This window comes from Marmota monax, unplaced genomic scaffold (assembly GCF_021218885.2).
Source record: "Marmota monax isolate L192 unplaced genomic scaffold, Marmota_monax_Labrador192_F-V1.1 WCK01_AAM20220418_F8-fsc00643, whole genome shotgun sequence".
Classification (NCBI taxonomy): domain Eukaryota; kingdom Metazoa; phylum Chordata; class Mammalia; order Rodentia; family Sciuridae; genus Marmota; species Marmota monax.
In genome coordinates, this window is record NW_026693317.1 from 69,568 (window position 1) to 94,833 (window position 25,266).

Below are 25,266 nucleotides of genomic sequence, written 5' to 3' on the forward strand. Positions count from 1 at the left end.
TTTATTATCAGTCAACACATGTTAGGAGCATCACAATCTCATGATACAACCAAACGTATTCTCCCATGAATATGCAAATTAACAGCTCTGAAGATATGTGATGTCAAAATCAAACCAAACCCTGCTGTCCCCCCCAAAAAAAAACCCCAACAACTCTGGTTTGAATCTTAGATAACATAGCAGTCTTATGTACATAAACCTAATGACAGGAGAGATACTATTTATTTTTCCATTTAGGAGATATTTAATTTTTGCTAATAATTTTGGGAATAAAACATGAAACATTCATTTCATTAGAAACCATTTAACATCTGAAGGCCTCCTGGGCTCCTAAAAAATCTTTAAAAAAAAAAACTGTATTTTTTAGTTGTAGATGGACACAATATCTTTTTTTTTAAATTTAATTTCTATGTGGTGCTTAGGATTAAACCCAGTACCTCACACATGCTAGGCATGAGATTTGTGCAATGAGAAGTAAATTCAACTGAGTTTCTGTTTGATTGTTTAATTTTTATTTTGGAAATATTTAAGTCTATGGAAGAGTTACAAGAACAGCACAATAATATTTTATACACTAGATTTGACAGCTTATATTTCTGCCTGATTTACCTTGTAAGCTCTTGTGGGCCCATGCCTCTCTTTCTGTTCATAATTATATGTGTATAGGTATGTGTAAACACATGCATATAACGAACACACACTTTAAAAAAATAATTTGAGTTTTCAATATTAGGATCTTTAGTTCTAAATATTTCTTGTATTCACTAAGACCAGGGACATTCCTTTGTATAACCACAATATGGTTACCAACTTCAGGAAATGTAATATGGCCACTATGTCATTATCCAATATACAATCTATATTCAAAGTCTGCTGGTTGTCCCAATGAAGTCATTTAAATAATTTTATTTTTTCTGATGCAAAATCAATTAGAAATCAGACTACATGTATTTTTCTTTTAACCTGGGATAGTTCTTCAGTCTTTCTTAATCCTTATGACCTTGATGTCAGTCTGTTCTTAACAAAGAGAAAGCAAACTTCATGTTTGGAGTCTTGAACTCATCACAATATCCAGCTAGAAAGCCATAGGTTTTAGTTTTATGAGTGTTTATCTTCAAATTCTCATCTATTTATGGCAAGTGAAATAAGTTTCTTATTTGGAGGAGTAACATATGGTATCTTTGAAAATTTCATTTTAAAAGTAAATTAATTTAAAGGAAATACTAGAGAAATGAAAAAGCAGGCATGTAAATCAGCCACATTTTCTCAGCCTCAGCAATATTAGCATTTAAGACACAGAATTCTGTGTCATGGGTTATCCTTTACATTGTAGGATGTTCTGCAGGATCTCTGGCCACTACCTACTAGAGGCCAGTAGCATCCTCCAGTAGCCTCCTCCAACATAGTTCTAGTATCACTTTAGTTATGACAGCCAAATATGCCTGCAGATATTGCCAAATATCTCTTTGGAGGCAAATTCATCAAGCTGAGAGCCATTGACCTAGACAAAAGCTGTGAGCAGAGAGTGAGTAAAAGCAGCTCATTCATCTTGGAGAAAAGTTCTCACTTCTTTCCAGTTAAGTTCAAGCCATGTTCATCAAGCACTGGCCACATGTGTGGCCCTATGAGAATCCATGGAGAGACAGATTGGAAGGACACAGGCCAGTTCTTCTGGAGATTCACTGAATTAAGCAGGAGGCAGGGGTGTGCAAGTGGCAGAAAAAATAAACCAAGAGGAGGAGCTGTGATAAACTATACCCTAACCTGGAATTAGGTCTCCCTATGAAGACTCATGACTCTCAAAACAGTTCTTCTTCTCCAGTAATTATTTTAAAAATATGAATCAGATCATGCCAGTAATCTGATGAAAATCTTCCAACTTTGCACTACACTTAGATCCAAATAACATTCAAACTCCTTCTGAGACCTGCATTATCTAGCTCCTGTCTCCCATTTGGCCTTAATTTTGTTTGCTCTCTTTTGCTCTTGGACTGTAACTACACTGGGCCTCTCTCTCTTGTGATCTCCCCATGATCATTTCCAAATAAAGGTCTTTGCATTGTGATGTTCTCTATGTGGAAAACTGTCCCAACTATTTATAGGGCTGGCTCCTGGTCACAGAGGCTCAAATGTCATTTCCCCTGACTACCTTCTGCACTGAAGCCCTCTATCCCATTACCCTATGTAAATTTCTTCCATGGTACTTTTAGCAGCAGGCACTGTTGGTCAGTGAACCTGACCTCCACTGTCCCTGCCCTTCTTTGTGACCAGCTGGGCAGATGTGGCCATTTGACCAAGATTTGGCCTATGAGAGATTCAGAAATCCAAGGGCTCTGCCTGATACAGACACTATCTCTGCCTCTTTACCTTCTGGTGAACTAAAGAAATCAAGACAGGAGGGGAGGTGTTTGACCATTGCAGGACCCCAGGGAGGATGCAAACATCAGAGCCACACAGCCAGTACAAGCATTCTCCTATCTTTGGCTTCAGGAGAAAATCAAAGGCCTGGCGTGTGAGCCATGGTAATCAGGTTATCTGGTACTTGCCTCTAAAAGCATGCCTAAGTAAAATACTATTTGAAATTAGTGTGAATCCTGTTGCATGCTTTAATATGTTTGTATGCATTTAATAAAATGTATATATAAATTTTAATTGACACATAATTGTCCATGTTTATGGGGTCTAGTGTGACATTTTGATACACATATAGAATGTGTGATGATCAGGTCAGGGCAATTGGCATACTCATCACCTCAAACATTTATCATATTTTTTTGTGTTGGGAGCATTACAAATTTTCTCTAGTGGCTATTTTGAAATAGCAATTGAATGTGATAAAGCATAGTTACCCCATCATGTTCTAAAATATTTGAAGTGACTGTTCCTATCTTGCAAGCCTGTACCCATTAATCATCCTCTCTCCTTCATTACCCCCAGTTGTTTGGCTTTTTCCAATACCCCTAGTCAGGATGAGGAAGGCCTGTCTTACCTATTCACTGCTGCATGTTTGGCTCCTGGGCACAGAGCTAACTCAGGTTAAATTTCCACAGCTACTGATCTATCTGTCCTCTGATTCACCTTTTTATAAAATAAAATCTTCACAGCACTTTGAAATATTGTGAGGATTAAATGAGCTAATCTGCATATAGCACTTAGAGCAGCACCTGACATGCAAACATTGCTTAAAGAATTTTTTGTAGTTGTTGAATTAATGGAATAATTAATATATGAAAGAAAGCATTCTTTTCTGCCTGATTTTGGAGCCATGACTTTTGGCTCTCTTTTTCTATTCAAATCAAAGCTATTTTTACTTTGTGCTGACAAGTCAGGCTATTGATTAACAACATGACCATACAGTGAGGAGAAATTCTTCGCATCTCTTACTGTGAGCTGCTGTATTAGCACCTGCTGGAGGTGAAGAAGGAACAAACATTGCACACAAAAGGAGAGGGTGCATAAAGCCCAGGCCAGGAAGTGCTGGAAATAAAATTCAATATGCAATTTTGATGTTGCATACTGTGAAATGTAGAACACAGCTCTGCGAAAAAGTGCCTGATGAAAGCCAGTCAGATGTCAAGTTAAGGCTCTAGGGACAGAGATTCAAACATGTAATGGGGGAGGCTGAAACCCATCTAAACCCAAGGGGTATATTTATTCATTCATTCAACAGAATATTAAGCAACTACTATTTCTGGTGTAGAGAGGGGTCTGGCAGGGACAAAATAAGTGGATTCCCATAGGGATTCCCAGACTTCACAGTCTTTCATTCATAATAGCCTTGCCACCAAGTAGAGATTAATCAAAAATTTTAGATCCTATGTGACTTAGTTCATGTCAAGAATTACAACAATTAATTAATATTTCCAGTACTTCCTCTGTACTAGGCACTATGCTGAGACCATTTCACCAACCATCGTCAGGGCCACTTGCTAGGAACCTAACCTGCATCTATTTCCTTCTTCCTTACTAGAAGAAAAACTCACTTTAATTATGGGTTACACCAAAGAACACATATCTCTCCAAACCTTGCACTAAAACATTGTCACTAGCATCCAAACTCATGTTTGAGTTGGACTCAGAGATATTATTTCACCTCAGGAGTCAGTGAGGTTGGGGTTAATGTTATTCTCATTTTACAGCCAAGCACATTGAGGTTGAGAGAGTTGAAATAAAATATCAAAGGGCATACAGGTGTGGGTCAGAAGTGAATCCAAGCAATCTGTTATTTTGGTCTATTCTTATTTGAACAAATAGCACATATATGCACAATGCCATTTAGTCCTCTCAAGAACCTTGATGGGCATGGTAACAATTACAATTTTCTGATTACTGCCACCATATATTTTCTGATCATCTGGCATCTTCCCTTGATCACCTATTCCAGCTTCAAAGGCTAGCCCCTTTTCAGCCCAGTGGAGCCTGGAGTGTGAAAAAAGAAGAGACAGGTTTGGAAGTAGACAGTTTTTAGATTTCCATCTAGGCAGAACTCCTAGAAACAGATTGCAGATAAAGGGCATGGAAAAGTCAGAAACAGAGAAGTTTTTGCATAATTTTCTATGTAAAATTCTTAGTAGGAACAATGCCAAAATAAAATCAGCATACAATATGGTTAGGCAGAAAGAGTGTTTGGAGTTAGCATCTAGAAGCTTTTACAAAGTTACATGTGTCCTGAAGAGGGATACAGAAAGGAACTGATTGTGGTAGTGAGACTAAAGCGAGTTGCTGTGGAAGTGGTGAAGTGGCTCTGAGACTGGAGAGCTACAAGGTGACAAAGGGTAAATGGGTGGTGCAACAAGTTTCCTAGCAAAAAATCATTACCAGAAAAGTAGGGCTGGTCAACTGGGAGATATCTGGGTGGACTGAGTGGACCACCATTGTCCAGGAGTTCAGCAGTTGTAGGCCCTGCAACTGTAGCCTGCTGAGCCAGTGACAGAGGGCAAGGAGATCACTGTTCCAGAGCCTGATGAGGGCTTACAGAGAGGTAGCTTGAGGCATTGGATTCCCTTCTACAGCCCCACACCACCTTGGTGAAACAGAGAGGAAGGATTTTGGAAACAATGGAGTTTTGGGGTGAAAATTCCTCTCAAACTAAGAGAACCTGGGTCATGGAGCAGCCATTCACAAACAACTTTTGGTTGCTCTCAACATAAACCTGGGAAAAATACTGGAGGAGTCACTGACTTCCAGAAGCAGCTTAGTTGCATACAACCAAGCTGCAGAGAGAGAGAGTGCTTATGGTGGGTCCTGCTGTGTCAGATGCTGCCTTCCTCCAGGTCTTCCGGACAAACAAAGTGGAAGGCACCCTGGAAACACACACTGTTTCTGGGCCTCAGCATCTTCACTTTTCCAATGAGAACAAAGGTCACCTCCCTGTGTTAACAGGATAGATGAGGGGCAGAGCCATGAATCAGGTTGGCCAATGTCACAGGCTAGACAAGGAATCTCTATGCTCATCTTCCCTTCTATCCTTTTGGATTCCCTTGGACACTCTCACAATCATGCCTGGAGCCAGCTGAGACCAAGGTGGGGACTCAGGGACTGGAAAGAGATTGACAAGCCTCATTTTAATGCTCAAGTTATGTCATGTCTTCAGAAGGTGTTTATGAATGCTTAGTTGACTGAGTGAATGAATGAATGACAAAGTCAGGGACTAAGGGAGTCATGGACATCAGTGATGTCAAGCAAGGATCTGATTTGGTTTTGTTTTGATTGCCTAAGTAGCAAAGGCAGTCATTTTTCAGTCTCATTTTGAATGTCACTTTCTGTGAGAGGACTCCCCTGATACCCTGGTCAGGTATAAGTACTCACTCTGTGCTCTTCTCTACAAACGCCCCATGCACTAGAGGGTTCATTGTGGTTTTCACTTGACCTTGAATTCTTAGAGACAAGATTTCATCTCATTTAATCTTTCTACATCCATAGCACAGGGTGTGGACCAAAAAACAACAATAACCATTTATTGAATGTTTTCCAGGTACCAGGCATTGTGCTAAGTGCTTTAGCTACAAATATTCTTGACTACCTGAATATCAGGTGCCATTGTGACAGTATCATGCCATTGTGCAGTAAGAACACTGAGGTTAAGAAGAGGTAAGAAGCCTGATGTTTCTCCCAGCTTTCTGCATCCTTCTCTACCAGATAGCCTAGGCTAATTCTTGAGATTTTGGAACACTATGAAACTTCCAGTGATGAGGCAGTCTGAGTGGCTGGCTAGATGGGTGGATAGAAAGAGAGAACAATGAAGAGACAGCACATGTTAGCAGCTGGCAACCATGCCACATGTCAGACATAATGCATTCTCCATCACAGAACCACAGCACTGAGGCCATCCCAGTAGAAGTGCCACACAGATGGCCTCTGAATGAGGAGTGTTCACCTTGCGCACTACAGAAACTATCTGCTAGTGAATTCAGAACAAATGCATACATGAATGTGCTGTTAGGTTCATGACATTTCTGGCAGGAAGACCAGGGATAACAAAACCAAGAACACATCCCAAAATCCCAGCAACACACATGGAAATGTGTGGAGATGAGCTGATGTGGAATAGAGACAGTAACAAAACAACATCAACACCTACAACCAAGAGGAAAGAAAAGTTCAACACCCCATGTGGCACATCCATTTTCAAAAATAAAACAAAACAGGGTCACAATCTTGCTTTTTGAGGAAGCTTCAGAAGTCTCACAGGGGATCTGTTCTTTGATAGACCATTCCTGCCCACACTCCCTGCTACCCGTAAATCTAACCTTCTCCATGGCAAGTGGGCCTCAAAGCTTGGAGATTTGCCAGAGCAAATATCTTTGCAAAAAAATCTGTCCCATAAAGCAAGCTGGTGAAATGCATCCAGCCCAATTCAAAGGAGCTAATATTCTGGACACACATTTACCATCCAGGGTATTAGCTTGGACGCTCATTCCATCTAGGTGGAGACAAAGGCCACTTAGCCTGTGTGTCCAAGAACAACAATGCTTGGCAGATTCTCCACTCATCTGGAGTGCAAAAGGCAGGAAATCAGAAGCATGGAGAAGCTCTTTCCTTTCTGCCTTTTTTTTTCTTAAAGAATCACTGCAAATTTGAGGGCAGGGTGACATATTGATGCATATAGCTTTGTTGGCCATGATCCTGACTTCTCACTTAGCTCTATCCCTGATTACTCCTGTACTCTGGGACAAATGATTCAATTTCCCAGAAGTATAATTTACCATTGTTCAAGAGGGATTGTGTATAGATGCCCAACTCAACTTGTGTTTAGAAAGGTAAAAATTCAAATTGATGAGTGGTTCTGTCAGCACAACAATGAGAAGTGTTAAGAAATTGGAACCTTTGTCCCCTGTTGGTAGTAATGTAGAAAGGTGAATGCACCTGAAAACATCATAGAGGTTAATCAAAGAATTAATAACATAACTGCCATGTTATCCAGCAATCCTATTTCTGGACATATGTTTGGAATAACTGAAAGAAATCTGTACACCAGTGTTTATATCATCATTTTTCCACAATAGCCAAGGTATGGAAACAACACAAATTTCCACCTATCCTATAGAGAAATAAGAAAATAAATTGTGGTACATACATACAATGAAACATTATGCAACCTCAGAAAGGAGAAAATCCTGTCACATACCACAATTTAGATGTACACAGAGGTCACTATGCTGAGATAAAAAAAGCAAGATGCAAAAATACAAATATGTAGTACATAGACATCTTCATGTATCTTAAGTAGTCAAATTCCAACAAGAGAAGGGATTGCAGCAGCCAGGGCCTGGAGGAGAAGGTAAATGGAAAGCTGTTGAATGAATGTGTGTTTCAGTTTTGCAAGAGAAAGAAGTTCTAGAGATCTATTCCACAACAATGTGAATATAGTTCACACTACTGAACTGGTTACTTTAAAAATGGCTATGTTGGGAAATTGGATGCAGTTTTTAACCACAACTAAAAACAATGAAAATATTTATGTATCTTTTAGATTGGCAAAAATTAAAATGCCTGGCAACAGAGAGAGTTGGTTATATTGAAGAGAAATGGAAACATTCCTCCTCTGTTTATAGCAGTGAAATCAATGTGACTAGTCTAAGTGGCAATTGGCAATTAGATACCCAGATTCTACAACCCAGCAATTTCTTTTCTCAATATTTAACAAGGGCAGGTACAATGATTTTCATTATTATAAGAGCAAAAGTTGGAAACAATCTAAGTGACAATTAATAAGGGAAAGGATAAAGAAAAATGGCTTACACACAGAAATTAATAAAGGAATCAGATCTATACCAATGTAGATCTCAAAAACATATTATGGAGTGAAGAAAAGGCAGTTTATAAAATAAAATAGACAGCATGCCACTCAAAAGAGTACAAAATACTAATAAGCATTTTCTGTGTTTAGGAATATAAATGAGGCGACAGAGAAAATAGTTAATCAGAAGATAAAACTTATGAATTTCTAGTGTACCAGTCTTGAGATGGTCCTAGTGATCCCTGATACTTATGCCTTTGTGGAGATCCTTCTACAATGAATAGGGCTCAGCTGTATCCTATTTATTTCACAGAGCCCTAATAGGATTCTATGAAAGTGGCTTCCACGGCTAAATATAAGAGATGCTACTTCTTCCTTGCTCTCTGGTTTTCCCCATTGCTAATTCTGAAGGAAGTCAGCCACCATGCTGTGAAGATGCTCATGCATGATGTGTAGAGGCCTGGAAGAAAAGGAACTGAGGGCCTGCCAACTGCCAGCACCATCTTGAGCCACCTTAGAGGTGGATGCACAAGTACCAGTCAAGCCTTCAGATGACTGCAACCTCATGAGAGATCATGAATCAGAAACACCCACCTAAGTCACTCTCAAGTTTCTGACCCTAGAAATTGTCACATAATGAAGATGGCAATTTTAGGACTTAGAGTTTGAGGGTGACTTGTTACATAGGAATAGGTAACCAATATATATATTGTTGACTTCTAAGGCTCTGTGCCTGCGGGCAGCTTTCCATTTGTACCAGTGTTAAAAAGATGTTAAAGACATATTAGTATCAAGCTGAATACTTTCTTCTTCAAGTACTCAGAAGAATGGAGTGTTCTCTAAGTCCTATTTCTGTTATTTTTAACCATGATATTTGCTTCTCTCATTAGTGAGTGGAAAAGAAACCAAGCTTTAAATTAGTCTTGCCCAGAAAATTCCTATCCAATGTGACTTACTAAATGGCTCCTGGGAATCCAAAGAAATGAGTGAGCTTTGAATGCTCTCCTCACAATCTGTTCTCTTAGGAACTATCTATGCACCAGGAAGCTGGTACCTGGGTTGCCTAAGGCTTTAAGCATCCTTGAGTTTTGGCATCTGACCTAGGAAAGCCTCCCAGCTCTACCACATATTCTTTTGACCCATGATGATTGTACAGTAAATGCTACCCATTATTGATGTTTGAATATATTCCCAAAATTCATCTGTTGGAAATTTAATTCCCAACACAGCAGTATTAAGAGGAAGGACCTGTGTGAAGGCATTAGGTTCTGAGGGCTCTGCCCTCATGGATAGATTAGTGCATTATAAGGGGAGTGGGTTAGTGATCAAGGGAGTGGGATCCTAATGAAAGGATGAGTTTTGTTCCTTCCCTCTCCCTCTGGCTACTCATGCTCTTTTGCACTTCTGCCCTTCTGCCATGAGAGGAGGCAGCAAGAAGGCCCTGGCAAGAAGTGGTCCCTCAATCTTGGACATCCTAGCCTCCAGAAATGTAATTCAAAATATTTCTTTTCTTTATAAGTTACCCAGTCTCAAGTATTCTGTTATATCAGCATAAAACAGATTAGGATGATTACCATTTTCTGATACTCTGGCCCAGCCCCTTTTCATCCTAAAACACTACCTAGAATTTAGTAACAACTGTTCCATTTTTTTTATTTCTACTGAGTCCTTAGATGTTGATTTTCTTGTAAAGTTACACTGCTAGATCATTTCTTTCTCTCTCTCTCTCTCTCTCTCTCTCTCTCTCTCTCTCTCTATATATATATATATATATATATATATATATATATATATATATATATTTTTTTTTTTTTTTTTTTTTTTTTTTTTCTTGGAGACTCCAGAAACCTGGGTCTTTATGGGAAGTATTCTTACTTTTTAAAGTTAACAAATAATTAGGAGTTTAAAAAAAAAAAAAAAAAACAATAGAAAAAAAATTCACTATTGAGACCAAACAAAACCCATCTGCAGAACAGATGTAGCCAGTGGGCTACCAGTTTGCCTAGGAGTCAGAGGCACATTTGGTGTTTGTGTCCTAGCTTTCCCACTTACAAGATCGGTGACCATGACATGGTTTGGAACCTGAATATCCTCATGTACAGAGGTACAATGTTAATCCCCACTTTGTGTTGTTGAATTTGATTGGTGATTCATGTAGAGCAACTGGCATATTGCTGTCACTCCATAGGTGGTAAATTGTGACACTTTTTTTCTTCAATTTTTATGTACCTTTGAAAGTTCTGAAAGTTCATGGGCTATTGGTCACCTCCTTCCATAGTGCATGTTTATCATTGCTACCTGAAAAATAGTACAATTCCATGAACTGGTTGCTGTTCTGCTGGAAGATCATCTAGGAAAAAAACTCCATCAACGGCTGATTCTCAAGAAACTAGCCTGTGAGACAGAAGAGACAGAGGAGGCTGCAGGAAAAGACCATTTTTTTGCCATCAAGATTTGGAATTGAGGAGCTCAGTTTGTGCTGACAATGTTTCCTGAGATATCTTCTTCATCTTTAGGTCCTTGGGCTCAAATAGTAGAGGAATCACCCTTGAGCTAGAAAATATTGGTTCTTTGTGCTTCTGCTTTCTGTTTTCTCTGTGTCTTTAACTGACTTCTGTCTCTGGACCTAAAGTCATCACGTGTGAAGAAAAGATGTTAGATTGTGCATTCATTGTCTGGGCTGTCATAAAAACGGACTAGAGACCAGATGGCCTACACAAGAAGAATTTATTTTCTCACTCTTCTGGATGCCAGAATTACAAGGCCAAGGGGTCAGCAGTGTGGGTTTCTCCTTAGGCCTCTCACCTTGGCTTACAGGTGCTGTAAGAATCTCCCATGTCTTCACATGGGTTTTCCCTTGCAGTGTACCTGTGTACTAATCTTTTGTTTCCTTTTTATAACTTCATTATTTATTTATTTATTTATTTATTTATTTATTTATTTATTTATTGCTGAGGATTGAAGCCAGGATCTTCCATGTGTGAGGTGAGTGCTCTTTGCTGAGCCATAACTCTGGCCCCCTAATCTTTTCTTATACAGACACTATTCATATTGGGCACAATGGGATGACCTCATTTTACTTTATCAAGACACTGGCAGCTTTGGTGATTCTGATTCTAATGAGCCTTAAAAACTATTTCCACAAGAAGAGCCAAATTGCTCCCTTTTTATAATGTGCAGCCTTTTATAATGGCAACAAGCTGTCATGGCCCAATCACCACTTGAAAATCCTACTCCTTAGTACTGTTATAATGACAATTAAATTGTGATGTGAGTTTTGGAGGGAAAACATGTTAAAATCATATTACAAACATATGCCCTTTGACCCAGCAATTCCCTTCTGAGATACTATCCCAAGATAAATAGGCATGTATGCAAGACTCACACACAGACAAGGAAATTCATTGTGGCATAGTAATAACAGAAGATTGGATGATGATCAAAGACGTTTAGGCCTCTCTCTTACATGGGAGACAGTAGCATGGTTGATAGAGACAGCACAGACTCTGAGGTCTGTTCCAGCTCCACATCTTATTTATTGTATGGCTTTGAGAAGTCACCATGGAGCCTCATTTTTCTCATCAGTAAAAAAAGGGAAATAATATTATATACCTATTTGGAAAGTATTTTGGCACACATTTTAGTAGGCAGGATTTGGGGTTTATTATCAGTTGTAGTAATACAACTACAACTACTCTGAAATACAAAGGCAAGAAACAGCTCTCTGGTTGTATAAATTGCCTTTTCACAAATTTCTGAGAGAAAAATCACAAGGGGATCTTGGAGCAGACCATCTGGAATACAAGTAGATTTGGGGTCAGAAGATTTCTACCTGGCTAATCTGCCACCTGCCAGTTCTGTCCCCTGGTTGTCACTTTTGAACTTCTGTGCCTGGTTGATGGAAATGAGATTATCACAAAGGCTGGGAGTAGATGACACTGAAATGCACTCTCTGTGTGATCCTTCAGTGCAAGAGCTGCTGTTTTCAGGATAATGGAGCAACTTTGAAGACTTCAATTACTTAGGAATTGGAGAATATCTTGGAGTGAAGCCACCCCAGAAGGGAAATCACCAAATGCCAGGTACTTCAGGACTGTATTTCTGTGTTAGCTTAGAGGTAGACATGCTCTCTCTGGAACCAAAGGTGAGGCAGCAGAGAAACTGCTGAGTCTCAAGTGTGTATCGCCAAGCTTCTGAAATCTGGACCTGGAAGTAACTGTCAAGTCCTCTCTGTGTTCTTGGCATTAAACTGTTAAAGAATTTTTCGGTGTATATTAATAGTAGTATCTGTGTATTCAGTAGGCTGCCTCTCTACATAACAAGTGGTCCCTGCCCTTGTAAACTACAGTCTAATGAAGAAAGCATGAAACCCATGTAGTCCCTAGCTGTGCTGACAGTAAATATTTCATATGAATTCTGACATCCTTTATTGCCAAGTACTGACCAGTAACTGTCACACCACAACCAGGGTTGCTACTTAGGTAAAAAATTTGTTCACATTGGAGTAAAAGATCCTGGAAATCAATCAAGCTTAAGAGATTATTTAGTCACAGAATAGTATGGTTCATGTTTGGGTGGTCAGACTCTCACCTGTCTGTCAGGCTTGCTTTTTGTCCTTCAATTTAATTCTGTTTTGAACATTCTCATTGTTTATGTGGCTCAAATATAAACCCATGTTAAAATACACTAAAGTCTCACCTCTACCCCATCCCTAATGATCTCCTCCCATTGCCCCTCATGAACATCTGTTTTGATTTATTTCTAGTATATATTCTTACTCTTTCTTGTTCTGGTAGGAGGCAAGAAAAAAATGATATGTTATTATGTAAATTTCTCTCTTATCCAAAAGGGAGTGCTCCTGAATTTTCTTTCTGCCTCTTATTTTTTTAATCAGTGAAACAGACTGGAGAACACTCCACATATGCAAAGATTTTAACCTTCCATGGTGTATATAGGACAAAGTTGGAACTAATCAAATGATGGACATTTGGACTATTTCTGAAGTTCATTTCTGGACAACATTTCTGTACTGAATAGCTCTGGGCATCTATATTATATTCTTGCAAACGCATTATCAGCATTCAATCATGCAAGAAATATTGCTTTATAATTGACTAATTTATTTTTATAATACCAAGTGGTAAAGCCCAATTAGCTGGAGGGTTGCAACATTTTTCTTTCTCCCAGCAGGTATACAAGTTCATGCATTCTGTATATTCCCCAGTAGACAGAGACCACATTTTGGATATTCTGTGCAATACCACAGTGTACTTCTAATTTCTTCTTTTTTTCTGAGGGAACCATTTCCTATTTATGTTATTTTTTTTTCTTTTTACATATGATTGATACCATGCAATGGCCCTACCTTTAATAAACCCATGGCTTGGTGAGGATGCAATGCTGAAACCAATAATTTCTTCCCATTATGATGACCATCAAAAACACAGTGCATTTTGGTAGTTTGTGTCTTCCAACAAATTGATCTATGTAATCTAAATCCTCATACATATGGACTGGGAGTTGTAAACATTGTCTATTTATTTTAATGTTCAGGTAATAATAGTGATAACATCATTTATTTTTTAGTGAGAGTTTTATCTATTTATTGTCCTTTAGACAGAATTGTGGATATGAGCTCTAGAAAAAAAGACTTCCTGGAATACCCCCAATATCAAAAATAAATGCCTTGGGAAGTAACACATTGGTACATTTGTTCAGCATATAGTAATAAATATAAGATCATGTAAGGTCACATTTGTGATGGCAATAGAAGAGAATGAGAAGCAAGCATTGAAGAACATGTAGAATATCTATAGGACACAAGGAATCACAGGCTCTGATGTGGGAAATCATGGTTAAACTTTGCCAAGCAGGAGCTTCTGGGGTTGATGGTGGTATCAAAGAGGACACTCAGAAGGCAGGTGGTACAAATGGAGAAGCCACCAATAAACCTGTAAAAGTAGATTATTAATTTACATTTGATGTCATCTCTAAAATTCTGAGACAAAAAATCTGTAGCTATAAATTCCATTATTATCAGCACCCCTAGGTGTATTAGGGCCAAAACATCAATGGTAATGTTTGTGCGCTAGATATTGTGCTAGAAAAGAAATTGAAGTTGTAAAAGAAACTGATGGTGTTAGCAGAGACCTCCAGGTGAACTTCAGAGAAAAATATTTCTTATACTAATAAAATAATATAGTTTGTTGCTATTTTTCATCTTTTAAAATATTCCCAATAAATAGAATATATCTTAGGAGAAAAGGAAGCAGAAGTTTTTATTTCAAATAGTATCATCTTTATCAATCTCAGCCTATCCTATTACTAGGGATGTATGTGGATTCACCCAACATGCCCTTTTCCACTTCAGTTATCAAGTCTTTCTAACACTGTCCAGGTGCCATTCCCATATTGTTACCAAATTATATCTGGATTATATAATGGTATCTGTGCTCCCCCTGTACTTTGGCTTTGTTATAGATTCAGAATTACCATATATTAACAAAATAGTTCTTTATATAATTTTATCTTGATATAATATAATAAAAGGTTTTCTGGGGTAGTACGTTACTTTGATTTCATCTTTCTCTTCTTGATTAAACACTAGAAACAAATTGAAAACTCAACAATTTTTGGTGAATTGAAGTGGGATGACTGCAAAAAATGTAAAGAATTGCAACCTTCTCAAAAAATGAATCTCAATGAGGTAGGTATGCCCATAGATGTATTGTTTTAGTGCTGTATTTTTGACAGTTTATTACCATACATAATGTCTTTAGTAAATCATCTAAGATGACATTGATAAGCATCCTAAGATGTTTTTTTTTAATTTGTATTTATGATCTTCCACTGAGTTCAAGTTTTACCTTGATGCTAATTCTTATCATTTCATATGACATAGATAGAGTCATATTACTTATATTCTAGAGCTATTATGTATGAGAGAAGAACAACTATAAAATATGGATGTGTTTCTGACATACAAAGTCCTCAATAGAAATGCTGGTCATTATGTTTTAATTATGCAGTTCCTAATACATGTGACTTGAAAGATTTAAATCTCTTGTTTTAATAATGGCTACATAGGTTGCTGTTTCCAAATATTTTCTATGATGTTAGAAAATTCTAGCAATATGTGTAGAAAGCTCTTTGGCAGTATTTTAGGACAGTCTTTGAGTCCCTAATATGGTTATCCATCTTACATATATGTTATTATCATGACCAGAAAAACTATCTTAAGTGACCAAAGTCCAGCTATTGAATATCAGTAGAAATGTATTATTATTGTTTTCTCCTCAGTAATCTGGAATAATGGTGGTAATTAAAGTCACAGTTCAGATAGATTCAATGTCATTCCACTTTAAAGTTTTTAATAAAAGAATAAGAATTAGACCCAAGCTTAAAAGATGAACTTCTATAAGAGTCCCAATATTCATCTGCTTGAAGTAAGAAATGTATTTCTCCAGTAACAAAACCATGCATAAACTTGATGCAAAAAAATTGATGATAATCTGATGGAATATTTTTATACAAGACATGTTGTGTTTTAAGTCAAGTGTCTGAAATAATAGGTATGTGTTTTAAATTGTTTCCAGCCACATATTAAAAAATATGAGTCATCAGGGGTAAGATTGTGGCTCAGTGGTAGAATGCTTGCCTAGCACATGTGTGGAACTGTGTTCAATCCTCAACACCACATAAAAAATAATATAATAAAATAAAGTGTAAACAAGTTTTGAAAAAAATTAACAGTCACCAGAAAACCAAGTAGATGAGGCTAAATAATTCCATGGCTCTTTAGACCTTGTAGATCTAAAATACATTGCAGTAAGAGAAACCGAAATAGTGAAACATTCATGAACATTGGATGTTATTTAAAAATCTGAGGTGATATAGATATTTGGTTAAAACATCAAAGAGTTGATTTCTGTTTATTTTAATTTTTTACTGGAATCTACTATTTGTACTTGAATATGAGACCCATTCATTATAATTCAACATGTGTATATAGTGTGTAATTATCAGACCAGGGTAATTTTCATCTCATTAAAATTAAGATTTTTTGTTTGAAACCTGCAAACTTCTGGCTATTTTGATTTGTTTAAGTAGTTATTATAGAATTCAATCACCTTATGTTGCTATAAAACCTACAAGTTACTTTCTGGTCTTAATTGTTTTTGGCACTGATTACACAAAATCAGTCTCTTTCTCATTCTTATCATAAATCTGAAAAGCTTTTCTGTTCTCAGTTTCTGTGTGATCAGTTTTTCAGCTTCAACACATAAATGCCACATGCAGTATTTGTGGTAAATAGATGCCACTACTAAAAAAAATAAAGTATTATCCTCAATTAATAACTAGGAAAATTGGCACAATTCTCTCCATTCACTCATTCATTGTTTTGAACTTGTCTACAGTAATAAGTCTAGAAAAAAAGAAATGATATAAATCAAATGTCTACATGTGTTCAAGATTTTAAGGTAACATTTGATCACTAGGAGTAAGTTTTGTGACATCTATGTTTATATAAATGGCATATGCTAATTCTTATAAATTTATTTATAAGTGAATATATTATATGTATGTTTTTGTATTGTAAGTTTAAATAGATCCATATTACCATGGAATAAATAACTTTTAAAATTGTATTAGAGTTGGCACAGTGGTACAGGCCTGTCATAGCAGTGGATGTGGAGGCTGAGGCAAGAGAATTGGGAGTTCAAAGCCAGCATCATTAACTTGATGAAGTCCTGAGGAACACTTTAACCCTGTGTCAAAATAATAGAAAAAGAAAGAAAGAAAGAAAAAGGGACCAAGACACAGTGGCATACTCTTAAAATCCCAGTGGCTCAAGAGGCTGAGGCAGAAGGATCATGAGTTCATAGTCAGCCTCAACAATGGTGATGAACTAAGCAAATTAGTGAGACTCTGTATCTAAATAAAATACAAAATTGGGCTGGTGATGTTGGTTAGTGGTGGAGTATCCAAGATTTCAATCCCAGTAGGGCCAAATCAAATAAATAAACAAAAGGTACTGGGCATGAGGCTGGGCCTGAGTTTCAGTGGTTGCATAATTTCCTACTCATGTGTGAGGCACTGGATTTGATTCTCAGAACCACATATAAATGAACAAAATAAATATCTATCAACAAAGAAAAAATATTTAAAAAAAGACTTGGGATATATCTCAGTGAGTATCCACCCAAATGCACTCATCCTCTACCCCTTATCCAACTGGGATGCCCAACACAACACATATAAAAGAACAATGTCTCAGCATGGCCACCTATCCAGCAGTTCCCCTTTAACAGCCCATCATGACCCATTCAGATCTGTGTCTATCCTCAATTGATGCCCATCATTCCATGCAACCATGAGCCTGCACTGGCTCTGCACAGACTTACCCCAGCACAACTGGTCACTAAGGTCCAGGTACAGGTATCCCTCATTCATTCCAATGGGACCATATATATTTTAAAATGGGTTGCTAACATTTCAAAATGACAGGTTTAGGGCTTAAGGTACAGCTCAGTAGTAAACCAGTGTTTCACATGTGCCTGGCTCTGGGTTCCAAACCTATCTCCTAAAAAAAAAGCCAGGCAGTCCTGGTGGCACATGCCTATAATCCCAATGGCTATGGAGGCTGAAGCAGGAAGTTCACAAGTCCAAAGACAGCTTCAGCAACATAATGAGCCCCTAAACAATGCCTTCAATTTTTCTCCATTCGGAATGATGCTAGCCTGAGGCTTAGCATAGATTGCTTTTACAATATTGAGGTACGTTCCTGTTATCCCTAGTTTTTCTAGAGTTTTGAACATAAAGGGATGCTGTACTTTGTCAAATGCTTTTTCCGCATCTATCAAGATGATCATATGGTTCTTATTTTTAAGTCTATTGATGTGGTGAATAACATTTATTGATTTCCGTATATTGAACCAGCCTTGCATCCCAGGGATGAATCCTACTTGATCATGATGCACAATTTTTTTGATATGTTTTTGTATCCGATTCACCAGAATTTTATTGAGGATTTTTGCATCTAGGTTCATTTTTGCTAGTGTTTTTAGGGCAACTTGTGTAACTTTTCAGGCCCAATGCAAAATAAAAATTTAGAGTCCCTGTCTAAAAGCAAGTGACCTGTTCCATTGACATCATGCCACAGAAATCTATTTTATTCTTCTGTGATCTCTTCACATGTCATGGTATATTTTTTCTGTCTTTTAATTGTCCTTCTTATTACAGAATTTTAAATTATTAGCAAGACTTCTAACATGTATCTTTAAGTATGCTATATCAATTCTAATTTAAACTTACAAGCAAGTCATTTTGTAGAGCTTGAACATCCATGTTGTATTCATTAATGCCAAAGCAGTGGATATATTACACAAAACAAGTGCAATTGTTTTTACTACACCTTGATAACTGTGAAAGTTTATCCACTGGCTTTGTTAATGAGATTTAAAGAACTGGAAGAAAAGTGATGGTGGATTACCCTGCATTTCCTATACCTTCACATCCTCAGCTGGAGAGGTGGGCTAACACAGTGAAGTACCTTCAGTGACAAACCTATCTTCTTTTTGTATTTGAATCTAATTTTGGTTGGACATTAAAGTGTGGCCTCCCTGGGTTTAATCAACCTCTTTTTTTACTTATTTGTGGATAGGACATGGTCACATTGTACCTAACTCTTTCTTAGCTCCAATATTATCTCAGTCCACTAGATTCTGTGATAATGGGAATGAAATCTCGGTGTACATGAGGTGGTCAAATGCAGTATACCTGCAGGTTACATTTATGTGCTGTGTTCATACCTGTGGTCCATTGTCTTCTTGGAATTTACTTATGAAAAATAATTAGTAAGATAAAAATCAATAAAAATTATGGTAACAACAGCAGAGTATTCAATCAAGGAAAGGTCCACTTTGAGCAGGAATCCTGACTGTGTAGAAAGAGCATCATGGGGCTAGGCCTCCATTCCCTGCCTTCGGCCTCCTCCTCTCTCTCCATTATTCTTCCCTCCCTCCATCCCTTGCTTCCTTCATTCCTCCCTGGCACAATAGTAAGAACAATAAGTAGGATATATGTACTCTGAAAACATGTATGTGAACATTATACTATTGAAAAGTGGAAGTACAGAAGTATGCTGCAAATATCTAGAAGCTGTTTATATTATAAAATTAAATTTTTATATCCATTGAAGATCAGCACCCCATTTTACCCTAACCATATTACTTTGCATAAAACAAAACAACAACAACAACAAAAAAAAAACATGCTACTCTCTGCTTCTTTTTTTGCCACTAAGGCTTGAACCCACAGCACTTAACCACTAAGTTTTATTTATTTACTTATTTATTTTTAATTTTGAGACAGAGTCTCACTCAGTTGCTTAGAGCTTGGCTTGTTTTTAACTTGTGATCTTCCCAACTCAGCTTCTCAAACCACTGGTATTCAAGGTATGTCTCACTGTGCCAACTCGTTTACTGGTTTTTCATAGGAAATTTTCGTGTGTTTTAGACTTTATACTCTTTTCAAGTGATGCGCAAGTAATTTCTCTTACTCCAACAGTTGAATCTTTTCCCTGATCTCTCTTTACTATGCTGTGCAGAAGCTTTTGGTTTAATAAAATTATACTTGTCTGTTTATGGTTCTTTCCTCTGTCTTTCTACTGTCATAGCCAAAGAACCATTTCCTAAAGCAATGTTGTAAAGTGTTTCTTCTGTGTTTTCTTTTTATGCTTTGCTCACAAATTTATTTTCTTCTTTATTTTTTTTTCTATTTTTAGACTAAAAAATAGCAACTACATCTACTTGTGTGGTATAGCATGATATTTTAATACATGTAACACTGTGTAATGATCAAATCAAAGTAAAAATCATATTTGTCACCTTACTAGGATGGAAAGAGTTTGATAAACTGGACCCCAGTATTTTCTTCCAGAAATTTTACAGATTCACGAATCACTATTACATTTTTTCCTCTTTGAGTTAATGTTTTGGTATGGTATAAGATAAGTTTTGGTTTTCTTTCTTCACCATATGGATATTGAGTTTCCTCAGTAGCATCTTTTAAAGAAAGACTATCCTTTATCCATTCTGTATTATTGGCCTCCTTCTCAAATATGAGTGTGCAGTGATTCTCTGGGCTTATCCTTGTTCTCTTTTCTGTGCATTAGTCTGTATGTTGCCTTCTATTTCAGTACAACTGTGTTTTAATTGTTATAGTTTGTAATTTGTTTTATTCTATCATTTTGTATTTGTTACATTTAGCTATGCATAAATGTATAATGTATTGACACAGCATACATAAATCGAGTATAACTTCACATTTTTCTTGTTGTATATGATGTATAATTACACTAGTCATGTAGTTGTATAAGCGTGCAGGGTAATAATAGCTGATTCATTTTATTATATGTCAAACCTTATACCTATTTTTCTCCCTTCAATTCCCTCTCTCTAATCCAAAGTGCATTTATTCTTCTGTAGTGCCTCCCATTATGAATTATCATCTGAACATCAGATAAAATATTCAGCCATTGGAACTTTGCTATTGGTATATTTAGGTTAGTATGGTATTCTCAAGTTTCATCTATTTGCCAACAAGTGGCATAATTTTATTCCTTTTAGTGTTGAGTAATATCCCATACACACACACACACATATACATACACAAACACACACACACACACACACACACACATGTATATATATATGTATAATTTTATTTATTCATTCATCTGTTGAGGAGTACCTAGGTTTTTTCCATAGTTTAGTTACTGTGTGAGTTGACCTACTTTACATTGATGTGGCAACCAGCAATGTATGAGTGTACCTTTTCTCCCATATCCACATGAACAATATTATTGCTTGTATTCTTGATAATTGCCACTATAACTGCAGTTAAATAAAATATTGAAATAGCTTCGATTTGCATTTCTCTAATTGCTAAATATGATGGTCTTTTTTATATGTTTGTTGATCAATTGTATTTATTCTTCTGTGAAGTGTCTTGTTCAGTTCCCTAGTCCATTTATTGATGGGTTATGTCTCTTTTTTGGCATTGAATTTGTTGAGTTCTTTATGTATCTTGGAGATTACTGCTCTATTTGATGTGTGTGTGTGGTAAAGATTTATTTTCCCACTCTGAAGACTCTCTCTTTATGTTATTGATTGTTTCCTTTGTGGAGAATAAGCTTCTAAGTTTGAATCCATCCCATTCTTAATTATATTGTTTGTGCTTCAGGAGTCTTGTTCTAGAAGTGAAATCCTCACCTAACATGATGAGAATGTGGACCTTTCTTTTTTTTTTTTTTTTTTTTTTTTGGTTTGGCACAGGGTCTCTATTCTCATGTCTTTTATCTATTTAGAGTTGATTTTTAAGCACAGTGAGAGACAGAGGTTTAATTTCATCTTTTTACATATGGATTTCCAGTTTTCCTCCCAACAATTGTTGAAGAGTTTATCTTTTCTTAAATTTATGTTATTGCCATCTTTGACTAATATGGATTGATCTACATGTCTTTTGGTACTTTTTAAATCTATTATCTGTAATATATTTTAACGTCTAGTATTGTGATGCCTACTGATTCATTCATTTTATTGAGAATTGCTCTGACTATTGTGGCTCTTTTATTTTCGTGGTTGCTTTTTCTAGTTTTATGAAGAATGTCATTGGGAGTCTAAAAGGAATTGGATTGAATATGTGAAACCATTTTGTTAGTATGGCCATTTGGACTATGATCATTCTTCCTATCCAAGAGCATGGAACAACTTTACATTTTCTAACACCTTCAATTTCTATCGTTAATGTTATGTAGTTTTCATTGTAGAGGTATTTTACTTCTTTTATAGATTGATTCCCAAGTATTTTTGTTTTATACTTTTTTTTTCTTTTTGAGGCCATCGTTAATGGGGTGGTTTTCCTATTTTTTTTTATAGTGGATTCATTGTTAAGTATAGAAATGCATTTGGTTTATGGCTGTTTATTTTATATTGTGCTATTTTGCTGAATTTATTTATTAGTCAAGAAAGTTTTCAGGTGAAATATTTTGAATATTCTAAACATTGAAGCATTTCATTATCAAATAGTGATAGTTCCTCTTTTTCTATTCATTTATCTTTAATTCTTTCTTCTAATTGTTTTGGATGCAGTTTCAAGGAAGATGTTGAACAGAAATGGCACAAAAAGGGCATCCTTTTACTTTGTTTTTGAATTTTAAAAGGAATGCTTTAGGTTTTTCTCCCTTAAGAATAATGTTTCCAGGGCTGAAGTAGTGGCTCAGTGGTAGAACGCTTGCCTGGCTTGTGTGAGGCCCTATCATCAGAACCACATGAAATAAATAAATAAATAAATAAATAAATAAATAAATAAATAAATAAAATCTCCATTGACAACTAAAATATATTTTTAATAATAATAATAATAATAATATTAATAATAATAATAATATTTCTGTGGAGCAACCACCATCAGAGGGCAAGGCACAGCAGCAAGGCCTGGGTAGGCACAGGGCCAAGAGGACAGGGAAGGGGGTCATGGCCCACCTTGGAGGCCTCAGCCACAACCCCCCTGCCAGCACAGCATGGGAGACAAAGTATGGAAACACTGTTCTATGGTGATGGGGCGCTGAGCGGCCTGGGCTTTGGCACCAGGGGCACCAGTGGCACCAGTGGCAACTTATTGTCCTCAGGCCGCTTGTTGTCCGGGATGCCCCCAAAAGCTGCAGCCAACACCATGATGAAGAAGGATGCACTGAAGCTGAGCCAGAGGGAGCAGGTGGCCCCCATGAGTGCAGATGACTCCCAGCCAGGCACCCCTCCCCCATGGCCTGCTTTCCTTCCCTGACATGGAGCTGTTCAAGCTCCCCTTTCCTGAGCCTCATCATACAGTCGAATGGGCTGGTCACCATTATGCTGAAGAGCACGCAGTTCCTCTACCCCCAATGTGGCAGCTAGCGAGGAGCAGGAGTCCACCAAGGACTTTGTCAAGGCCCTGGAGGATTTATACAAGCAGAACCAGCTAGGCGCAGGTGCAGCCGCCTGTCCTGCGCTGCCACAGGAGGACATCCTGGCATGGCATCTGGCACACCATCTTTCTGTGAGCTGGCCCTGGCCTTGCAGCAGTGCCTAAGGCAACAGTCTATTAGAACCTGAGCAACTACTGGAGTGGCGCCAGGGATGCTGGGGGCATGGCGAGGTTGCCTTAGCCACCAAGCCTATTTGGCCGCCCCACCCATCTCCACACTGCGGCCTGCCTGTGCTTATACTTTAATCTTCCCCTTTGGAAGAGATAAGAACAGAATATCCGATTTGCCCTAATTATGGTTCTACTCAGGAACAAACAATTGTGTGTAGGTGTGTGTTTCCTTGTGTTTTTTTTTTTTTTAAGAAATGGGAAAAAAATACTATGCCTGTTCCTCTCTCTTGCTACCCCCTTCTTTCTGACATCTCTCCCCCCTGCCATTTTTGTTCTTTTGTTTTTGTTTTGCTAGAAGTCCACATTCCTGTTTGTAATCCTTTGTTCACCCTCACCTGGTATTCTATTTTGAGTAAAGTCTCCTTAAGGCAAAAAAAAAAAAAAAAAAAAAAAAAAAAAAGAATAAAAAAAGAAAAAAGAAAAACAGAAAGAAAGAAAGAATAAGTTTTTCTTGTGTTTACCATAGACAGCTTTTATATTTGATAGTGTTAAGATATATTTATACTCTACATAGTTTCTAGTGTTTTGACCATGTATTTAGTCAAACGCTTTTTCTGCATTTATTGAGATAATTTTCTGATTCTTGTCTTTACATCTATTTACTTAAAAAATATGTTATTGATTTCCATGTGTTGAACCAACTCTGCATCCCTGGGACAAACCCCGCTGATAATTTTGCACTGCCTTTTTAATATGATTTTTCATGCTGCATGCCATAATTTTATTGAGAATTATTACTTCTCTTCATCAGGAATACTGGTTTGAAATGTTCTTTCCTTGATGTGTCTTTGTCTGTTTTTTGCATCCGATTTTTTTTTCACTAAGAAAACATTTACTGAATGTTTATTATGTACCAGACATATGTAAAAGTTTTTTTTAATTTTTTTTATTGGTTGTACAAAACATTACAAAGCTCTTGACATATCGTATTTCATACATTTGATTCAAGTGGGTTTTGAAATCCCAATTTTACCCCAAATACAGATTGCAGAATCACGTCTGTTACACATCTACATTTTTGCATAATGCCCTATTAGTAACTGTTGTATTCTGCTACCTTTCCTATCCTCTACTATCTCCCCTCCCCTCCCCTCCCATCTTCTCTCTCTACCCCATCTACTGTAATTCATTTCTCTCCTTGTTTATTTTCCCATTCCCCTCACAACCTCTTATATGTAATTTTGTATAACAATGAGGATCTCCCTCCATTACCATGCAATTTCCCTTTTCTCTCCCTTTCCCTTCCACCTCATGTATCTGTTTAATGTTAATCTTTTCTTCCTGCTCTTCCTCCCTGCTTTGTTCTTAGTTGCTCTCATTATATCAAAGAAGACATTTGGTATTTGTTTTTTAGGGATTGGCTAGCTTCACTAAGCATAATCTGCTCTAGTGCCATCCATTTCCCTGCAAATTCCATGATTTTGTCATTTTTAGTGTTGTATAATACTCCATTGTGTATAAAAGCCACATTTTTTTATCCATTCATCTATTGAAGGGCATCTGGGTTGGTTCCACAGTCTAGCGATTGTGAATTGTGCTACTATGAACATCGATGTAGCAGTATCCCTCTAGTACGCTCTTTTAAGGTCTTCATGGGATAGTCCGAGAAGGGCAGTAGCTGGGTCAAATGGTGGTTCCATTCCCAGCTTTCCCAGGAATCTCCATACTGCTTTCCAAATTGGCCGCACCAGTTTCCAGTCCCACCAGGAATGTACAAGAGTACCCTATTCCCCACATCCTCTCCAGCACTTGTTGTTGTTTGACTTCATAATGGCTGCCAATCTTACTGGAGTGAGATGGTATCTTAGGGTGGTTTTGATTTGCATTTC

At 37.2% G+C, this 25,266-nt stretch overlaps 1 pseudogene; it reads left to right on the forward strand.

Moving 5' to 3' along the window:
- The first annotated feature begins 22,837 nt into the window (after window positions 1-22,837).
- On the forward strand, window positions 22,838-23,512 carry LOC124100982 (transcription factor JunD-like; annotated as a pseudogene).
- Window positions 23,513-25,266: the final 1,754 nt, after the last annotated feature.